Below are 9,166 nucleotides of genomic sequence, written 5' to 3'. Positions count from 1 at the left end.
CACATAAAAAGAAGGAGAATGATTAAAATTATTCAGGTGTATGCTTCTGCGCAGGAAGCGGAAGACAAAGAAATGGAACATTCCTACAAAGAGCTAGTGGAGGCAATGCAGAAACAGTCCACCTATACAATCATTCAAGGGGACTTCAATGCAATAATAGGTGAAAAGGAGAGTGAGAATGAAAAATATATGGGAAAATTCAGTAAAGGTGTAAGAAATGATTGCGGAGCACATCTGCTTGCATTCACAGAGGCAAACCATCTCCACATAATGAACACAGTATTTCAAAAAGAACAACGGCAGTGGACATGGAAAAGCCTGGATGGAGTCACACTAAATCAGATTGATTATGTATTGATGGATACCAGATGAATCTTCAACGATGTAGCAACAATAGGAGAACAAATTATTTGTACAGGCTCAGACCATCGGATGGTGCACTCAGAACTATGCATTGACAATGCCTGCAAAAACCGAGTCAAGAGAAGCCAGAAACCAAAACCAAATGGCACTTCAACAAAGAGGCATTTGCACAGGAAGTGAGTGAAATGGACCTTGAGTATAAGGTCAACAAGCACATTAATGAGGACTATGAAGAGTTTATCTCTCAGATAATCTCACCAGCTAAGAAGGCAAAGGCATTGAAAATGCTGGGACGCAAGCAGAGGATCGGTGAGAAAACTGAATCTGATGGCAAGGAGGGTGCACATGAAATTAGAAGGAAAAATGGGAGAAGAATACAGAACACTGTGCAAAGAAATTCAAATGGAGATCAAAGAAGACCTCAAAGACTTTAGAAAGAAGAAATTGAGAGAGGCGGCCAAAAAGAACAAGTGTCTGAAGAAGGTAGAAAGAGATGTTAGGCTGAAACAGGTTATCCCACTGTGCTGAAAGATTAAAATGGTGAAAGGACATCAGAAAGGAGCAAAATGAAGGGAATATGTACAAAATTCTACAATGATCTCTATTCCTCGTATGTCAATGTTCAGCATACACCGCTGCAGCAGGCAACAGAAGAAGTTCCTGACGTTATGTGGGAAGAAATTGAATATGCAGTTCATAACATAAAGAGAGGAAAGAGCCCGGGTGTGGATGATATTTGGCCAGAATATCTCAAAGCAGGGGAAGATACTCTCTTCAAATCGTTGGTGCAATGGTTCACCATCTCCATCAATAACAAGCATGTTCCAGATGCATGGAAGAATTTGAAAACAATACTATTGATGAAGAAAGGCAATTCAGAAGAATTGAGCAACTACCATCCGATCACACTCCTCTCACCAGTGTATAAGGTCTTCACCCATGTCATACTCAATCAGATTAAGAAGGATCTTGAAATTCATGAAAGCAGAGAACAAGCTGGTTTCCTCTCAGGGAATTCAACAATTGATCACATTCACTCAGTTCAGCAGCTCATCGTAAAATGCAAGGAATATAAAGTACCATTGTGTATTGCATTTGTCGACTACCAAAAGGCATTTGACTCAGTGGAGACTAATGCTGTACTCAACTCACTCAACGAAATCTGAATTGACCCAAGGTAAATTGACCTGTTGAAAGAAATGAACTGCAATTGTTTGACAGAGATAACATTATTCAATGTCCCCTGCATTATTATTATACATAGAGGAGTCAGACAAGTCGACACAATCTCACCGAATCTGTTTTTAGCAATACTGGAATCACTGTTCAAGAAATTGAATGGAGAAAAGGAATCAGAATTGATGGAGAACAGTTAACACATCTTCTCTTCACTGATGATTGTGTAATATCGGCAAAGGGCACAGCAGAACTGGAGAACAAATTGCAGTAACTACAAACACTTCCGCATGATATCGGGTTGGAAGTGAACATGTCGAAGACGAAGTGGATGCAGAATGAGCATTGTGCAGCAGGAATCATCACTATAAATGGGAAATTAATTGAGGAGGTCAACAAATATATTTATCCGGGTCAGCAGCTGAACAGACACACTTCATTCAAAGGGGAAAGCAGTAGGAGGAGAAAAGCAGGGTAGGCAAGTTTCAACAAAATAAAGATGTCTCTAGTGGATGGTGAACTGCCCATAAAGAAAAGGAAAGAACTGTTTAATTGCACTGTTCTGCCAGTAATGATATATGGAGCGGAAAGCTGGTCAACAACAAAAATGGAGGAAGAAAAATTCACGGTCACCCAGAGAGCAATGGAAATGCAAATGTGTAAGATATCACTCCATGATCACATACCAAATGAGATCAGAAGGCGTACAGAGGTGACCGATGTAGGGCAGGCAATTTACAACACAAAGAGGAGATGGGCGGGTCATGTAGACCACAGGCAAGACGATAGGTGGACAACCTGCATCAGTGACTGGAGCCCCGTAGACCACAAGCAACTGTTGGGCAGACCAAAAATGTGCTGGGCCGATCCCATGATAAAACTCTTTGGCCAGAAATGGAAAGAACATGCTCACAACAAAATGGAATGATGTGGCGTCAACTTCCGTTCGTGGAGAGACAGACGAGGACAAGCTGGACAAAGGTGATTGCTTTATCTTTTATGCAATATGCTTTAATTTTTTTATGATATGTTTACTGACAGATCAAAATGTTCCTTGTAACTGGGTTGTCTGGGTGGCACCCCCTTGTGGCCTGGAAGGCCCTGACTTCTCCACTGTGGGTCCCTGATGGTTGGGTGTTGCCCCTCACAGATCCAGTGTTGTAGTGCCTTAGCCCTCCAACCAAGGCACACTAGGAAGTCTATCCCTTCTGGGGTGTTAGAGTCCAAACAAAAAGGAAAACAATAAATCAGGGGCATCTGAGGATGTGTTGGATGGACTGCGCTATTCTGCTTCATGATTTTCTCTTTGCACTAGTCCCTTCTTTTCCTTTTTCCTGGGCCTAACCATCCCACCCAAATGTACCAAATGCCTCATCTAAGTAGCAAGTTGTCTTAGGCTATTGGCTGGAACCAGGCTTCCCTGGCCAAGGAAGTAGCAGAGCTCTGCTCTCCTTCCTGGTTGATCTGAACTGGGCTAGGTCTTCTCCTTTTAACTCCCATCTCCACATTTGAGATTGGCTGCAGGTTTAGCAGGATGAGGGATCTTTAACCCCCTCATTGCTAGTATGGGGCCTATCTACCTCATCACATTCCATCTCCTTCAGGATATTGCTTGAGTTATGGCTCTCCCCAACCAGCTTCCCTCTATCCTGAGAGAAAAAAAATCTGCATTTTGGTGAGCACCTGCAGGCCAATGCTGTATCCAGAACTAGGAGGGATAGGTCTTACCACATGCTTCAGGGGCTGGTGTCTTCCATGGCATGAAGCCATTGTAGCAGGGCATGATTCATGACTAGGGTAAACTTATTGTCAAGGAGGTAACATCTGAGTGCCTCCATAGCCCATTTCACAAATAAGTCCTCTTCTTCTATCATGGAGTGGGCCTTTTCTCTTGGGAACAATTTTCAGCTTAGGTAGAGGATGAGTGTTCCTCACCATCAACCACCATAGACAATACCTCAAATTTCAGAGGCATCAGTTTGTAGGAGAAATTCCTTGGTGAAATCTAGGGTGTATAAGATTCTGCAAAGGTGAGATTTTTAGGGTCTGAAAGACTGCCTCATAGACTTCTGTCCAGTGGATCTTTTTGGGGGCTACTCTCTTTAAGCTTAATAGTGAGAGGGCCACAATAGATGAGAACCCCAGTACAAACTGGTGGTAGTAACCTACGAAACCCAGAAACCTGAACATCTGCTTCTTTGTAGTCAGAGTGGGGAAAGCCCTTAAGGCCTGGACCTTGTCCACAAGTGATTGCACCTGACCTTTCCCCAATGTATACATGAGGTAAGCCACCTTGTCTTTGCCTATGCAGTATTGTGCAGGGTTTGCTGTTAGTCCATCTTCTTCAATGGACCAAAGTACAGAAGCTACTTGCTTTAGGTGGCCTTCCCAGCTCTGGCTATAGATCACAACATTGTTGAGGTAAGCAGTGGCATAATGGTTATGGACCGCAGGACGTGGTCCATTAGCTGTTGGAATGTTGCTGGTGCGCTGTGTAAGGCCCACAGCATGGTCTGGAACTGATACAGGCTGAAGGGGGAGGCAAAGGATGTTGGGGGGGTTTTGAGATTCTGGTGTGAATGGAATTTGTGAGTATCTTTTGGGTTAAGATCCAGGGTGGGGATATATTTGGCTTCACCCAGCTGATGTAATAGCTTTTCAACACATGGCAGGGGGTAACTTTGATATGGCATTGGCTTTTCTAAAGTCAATGTAAAATTGGTTGGTTACATCCAGCTTAGGGACCAATATTATTGGACTCCCCCAGTCACTACAGGATTCCTCAGTTACCCCAAGGTCCAACATAGATTGGAGTTCTTGTTCCATGATCTCTCTCAGCTTCTGGGGAAAAGGCTGCGAGTTTTCCCTGACACAGTGTCCAGGCTATGTGATGGGTGGTGAGGTGGGTTCACCCAGGCTGGGCAGAAAATACCATTGGGAAGGCAGCAATCAGCTGTTGGGCTTGGACCTTCTGCTCTGGTGAGATTGTCCCCTGTCTTCGGAAGTCTGAGATGCTGTCTGTCTGCAGCCCAAACTCTAATTCCAGAGGGTAGCAAGCTATACATATGCCCTCCCTGGCTTTTCCCAGCTTTAGGATATTGACATGGTAAATTTGTTTGGTCCTCCTCTTGACTGACTGCCTGATTTCAAAATTCACTGGCCCTACCTGGCAAATAATTTTGTAAGGACCCTGCCAGCAGGCCAGTAGTTTTGACTTAGAACTAGAAATCAGATTTAGGAAGCAACAAGCTCCTCCCTGTTGGAACACTCAGAGGTGGGCCCCTTTATTATAGGTTGTTTCTTGGGTGCTCTATGAATTTAGGATATTATCCTGTGTGATGGTGCCTAAGGCCTCTTAGCCTTATGCAAACAGTGAGGATGTTTTATACAACATTGTCACCTTGGGGACTTAGTTCCTCCCACATTTCTTGTACTAAGTCCAGAATCCCCCATGGTTGCCTCCCATACAACAATTCAAATGGGGAGAATGCTGTGCATGATTGTGGTACCTGTCGTACCACAAACAGGATTGTGATGGTGGGGAAGCAGCAGGTCCCAGTGACAAGTATCTGTGACAAATTATTTTTTTTAGTGTCTGATTAAACCTTCTACCACCCATCATTTGGGGAGGGTAGTTGAAGGTTAGGAGGTACTTGATCTTCAGTAGTCAGCTTTGTTTTTTTCATACCTGAGATGTAAATTTAGTTCCCTAATGTGTAAGAATCTCCTGAGACACCCCTACTTGGGCAAAGATCTTCATCAATTCAGCTGCAGTGGCTTTGGTGTTTGTGGAGCACAATGGTAAGGCCTCAGGATATTGGGTAGCATAATTCATGATTATGAAGATTTAGCAATACCCAGCCCACATTTTTCTTGAGTGGCCCAACCATGTCCATCCCAGTCCTCACAAATGGTATGTCAACCAAGGGGAGATGGACCAGTATAGCCTTCGTCATTCTCTGGGGTACAGTTAGTTGACATTCTGGGCAAGAGGTATAGAAGTCTGGAACATTCTTATATATCCTGGGCCAGAAAAACTGGGGCATCTGGGGCACCAGGAATTGGGTTTGAACTTCCTCTGCTGATCTCTCTCTAGGTGGTACAACCACTCACCCTGAATTTCAAAATGGAGGAATACTTCAGATAGCAGGAGGTCCACTATCTCCCCATTAAAAATAACCACTAGTACATAGGATCAGCTTAAAGTCTCATCTCCTCTTTGTTCTTCAATAACTTTGTAGAACCTAATCAGGATCTCAGATTTGGATAAGGGGGTAACCATAAGCTGCAGGAATGACAGGGATCCTAAGGCAGCAACTAGCTGCTTGGAACTCTTGCCCTCTGGCCTGGCTATATGCTATATGAGTGAGGCCTATTGGGCCCCAAGTCAACTGAGGGGATGCCAGTGGTGAGGCCTCTGTGTTCTGGGGTGATCCCAAGAATGCCATCAGGAGGTCCCCAAAATTGTCCCAGTCTCAGTCAATAATGACTAGGTAACTGAGTGATGTCATGAGGCTGGCCATTAGGGGTCTTGTACGCTCCCCCGTGGATAGCAGAAATTGAGTGTGGGGATATGGCTTTACATCCTCATGCAAACACTGTAAGTAGATGGTGCTGTCTGGCAATCTTGGAGTTGGTACTGATGATTCTTTCATGAGGGTCTGGCCCCTCTGTGTCCCTGAGACCACAAGGCCTATTACTTCTATCCAGTTTAACCAGGATGGTTAGTTTAGCTGGCCCTGGCCAACCTGTTTGGCCCTATGCAGTCCAGACTTGCCACAACTGCATTCCATAAACAGGCAGTCTTGGTACCAGTGCCAGGGGAGGCCACACATAAAATAAACATCCTGGACCTGCTTGCTGGTATGGGGGTGTCCCACTCATTTCTCAGTAATCTCTTTTGCATGGGCCTTCCCTGTGCCTGACCCCAGGATTTCCCTTTTTTGAGACTGGGGAGAGTTGGAGGATTCTTGAGCTGACCCTCAGCTAGACTATTCCAGTTCCTTAGTTTGAGTTGTTCACGACTTGCACAACTTCCTGGGCTTCCTAAATCCTGGCTAGGGAGGCCCTGGGTAGGTAGAGTCCTTCAGGACACAGATCCCCTTGGCCAGGTTTCTTGTTCACCAGAGCTTATCCCTTGGCCCAAGAGGGTCCCTTTCTGGGTATTGCTGTCCTAGCCACCATAGAGATCTCCATTAGCTGGATTGCTTCAGTTATTGTCTCAAGCCAGTGGTGTAACACCCAGTCTCCTTCCCTGGCTGGGAATACCTGTGTAAACTGTTTGAGCAGAATCATTTCCACTACTTGAACCCCTACCATTGTCTTGGGTCTGTGCCACTGCCAACACCATTCTTCCAGTTTCAATGCCATCATGTGGGGCTGGGCACTCAAAGGATATTGCTCCTCCCAAAATTACTGTCTGAATGTTTCCTCTGAGATAGCCAATGAATCTAAAATGGCCAGTTTGACTCATGCATAATCCTGTGATATTACTGAGTCTAACCCACAACAGGCCTTTTGTGCAATTCCAGTCAAGTATGGTGATAGTAAGATTGCCCATTGCTCATGTGGCCACCATGTTGCCACTGCCACTCATTCAAACCTTCTGAGAAAGGCCTCTGGATCATCTGCAGGTCCCATTTTTGTTAGTCTGACTGGTACTGGGGCCTCTGTCAGATCTGTGCCGGAAGACCGACTATTGTGGGAGGCTGCAATATGGTCACCACCTGCTGCACCAGCTGCTGTTGCTGTTGCTGCTGAACAACTAAATCTTGGATCAGCTGCTGGTGCTGGGTGATCATCTGCTGGAGGAGTTGCTGTAGCTGCTGCTGCTGAGTTGGACCTTCTGCTGCATCATCCATTTCAACAGTTGCTCCATGTCCATACTGCCGGGGAGGCGATATTTTTTTTAAAATCCTGACCTGCTCCCTTCCACAGGGGCTAGGCTGATGCCTGTATTCACCAGCAAATTTGTAAATGAATTGTTTAGGTAGTGCCTCCTTGTGGCCAATCAGGGCATGACTTCCCCTCTGCAAGTTCCTGAAAGAGGAAAAGAAAGAAAGAAATGGAAAAAGATGGGGTGAGGGCAGCAAAAGTAATACATATATTTCAAAAGCAAAAATAATAAATACATGTTTAAAAGTTTTATTTAACTCATTTAGGTTCCTTCACTGTATTGGGTATCTCAGGCAGAAAAGGAGAGCTGGAAGGGAGGAAATAACCAATCCTGACTTCAGAGCTGACCAAGTGGCTAGAGAATCTTCAGGCAGTTTGGAGCCCTGAGGAGAAAGGAGAACATGCCAGCATGTTAATTATTTCATTTTAAACACTGATTTGTGCCACATATATGTGGAAATTCCCCAGTGCATACCACTGGGGTACAGTAAATTGTATTTTATTTTACAAATCACTTTAAAACTAACATCTACAGTCACAAACCTTCCTTTCACCAACCCACATTGTCACAAACAACCATGCAACCTGCCCAGTGCCTGCACTTAATTAGCCCTTCTTTGATATTCAGCTTACACAACCTGCATTCACATGACCTCTCCATCAACAAGAGTAGCATATAAGAGGCTTAAGGACCTTATCGCTCTCTCTCACACACACAACCACACACAAACTGTCTAGAGACATATAAAGCTGACTTTAAGGGCTCAATCTTAAAAGATGTGATCAAATCCTGGAGGTGCAGAGTGCCCTTAGAGTGCCCATTGAAGTTAATAGTAATGGAAGGCATTAACTACTTCTGAGGAGCTGATTAGCACCTTACAGGATCAGGTCGTAAATCCACTCTTCTCTGTAAAGAAATAGATCTGGACCCTTGGTTTCACAGAGCCAAGCTGGTCTTGATTTGATTCTTATCTGCTTCTTCAAGCCCCTCCAGGGCTGTTCCTCCGATACTTCTTCTTCTGCACAGTATACACTAAGGGTATGTGTACACTGAAATATGAGGTGTGATTAAAGGACAGGTACATATATCCACACTAGCTTTATCTGTGCTAGCATGACTAAGAACAGCAGTATCGACATAACATCACAAGTTTCAGCACAGGCTATTTATGTGAGTACAGGTCTGTCTCATCTTACGCTGGGGTTACGTTCCGCGGTCAGCACATAAAATGAAAACCGCATATAGTCAAAATTACATTGAGTGTAATGGCGGGCAGAATCTCCCGCACTACAGGAACAGTATTTAAATTGTTATTTTTCTCTTTTTTTGTTTTTGCCAATCACGTAAAGCTGAATTTGTGCATGTTAAATCCGCGTAAGATGCGACAGACCTGTATGTACTATTCAAAGTCCCCAGTGGGCTTCTACAGCCTGCACTGAAGTCCATGCTACTGTATCTACACTGCTATTTTTAGCTGTGCTAGAGCAGGTAAAGCTAGGACATGCTGCATTCATACCTCAGATTACAGTGCAGACATACCCTAGGGCTATGAGCTAGGGGTGTGATTCCCTTGCTGTTTGTGTATACATACTCCTACTAGCTCTCATCAAATTAGCATGAATACAATTAGCAGTGCAGCCATGGTAGCGCTGGTAGCAGCAGTGGAGGCACAGCTGAGCCATGCCAAGTACAAACCTGCCTAAAACCGGTATGTATGCAGCATGGCTCAGC

At 44.6% G+C, this 9,166-nt stretch overlaps 1 long non-coding RNA gene across 7 annotated transcripts in view; it reads right to left on the bottom strand.

The window, feature by feature from the left end:
• Positions 1 to 3,726: 3,726 nt before the first annotated feature.
• LOC120397644 overlaps positions 3,727 to 9,166 on the bottom strand; it is a 67,198-nt gene continuing 61,758 nt past the window's right edge. For all 7 annotated transcript variants that reach the window (XR_005593908.1, XR_005593910.1, XR_005593909.1 and 4 more), the window contains 2 exons: positions 7,693 to 7,817; positions 3,727 to 7,578 (listed from right to left, as the gene is read on the bottom strand). This is a non-coding gene — a long non-coding RNA (uncharacterized LOC120397644). The remainder of the gene's footprint in view (positions 7,579 to 7,692; positions 7,818 to 9,166) is intronic.

The sequence above is a fragment of the Mauremys reevesii genome, linkage group 2 (assembly GCF_016161935.1).
Source record: "Mauremys reevesii isolate NIE-2019 linkage group 2, ASM1616193v1, whole genome shotgun sequence".
Lineage (NCBI taxonomy): Eukaryota > Metazoa > Chordata > Testudines > Geoemydidae > Mauremys > Mauremys reevesii.
This window is presented reverse-complemented; position numbering and strand designations above follow the sequence as displayed.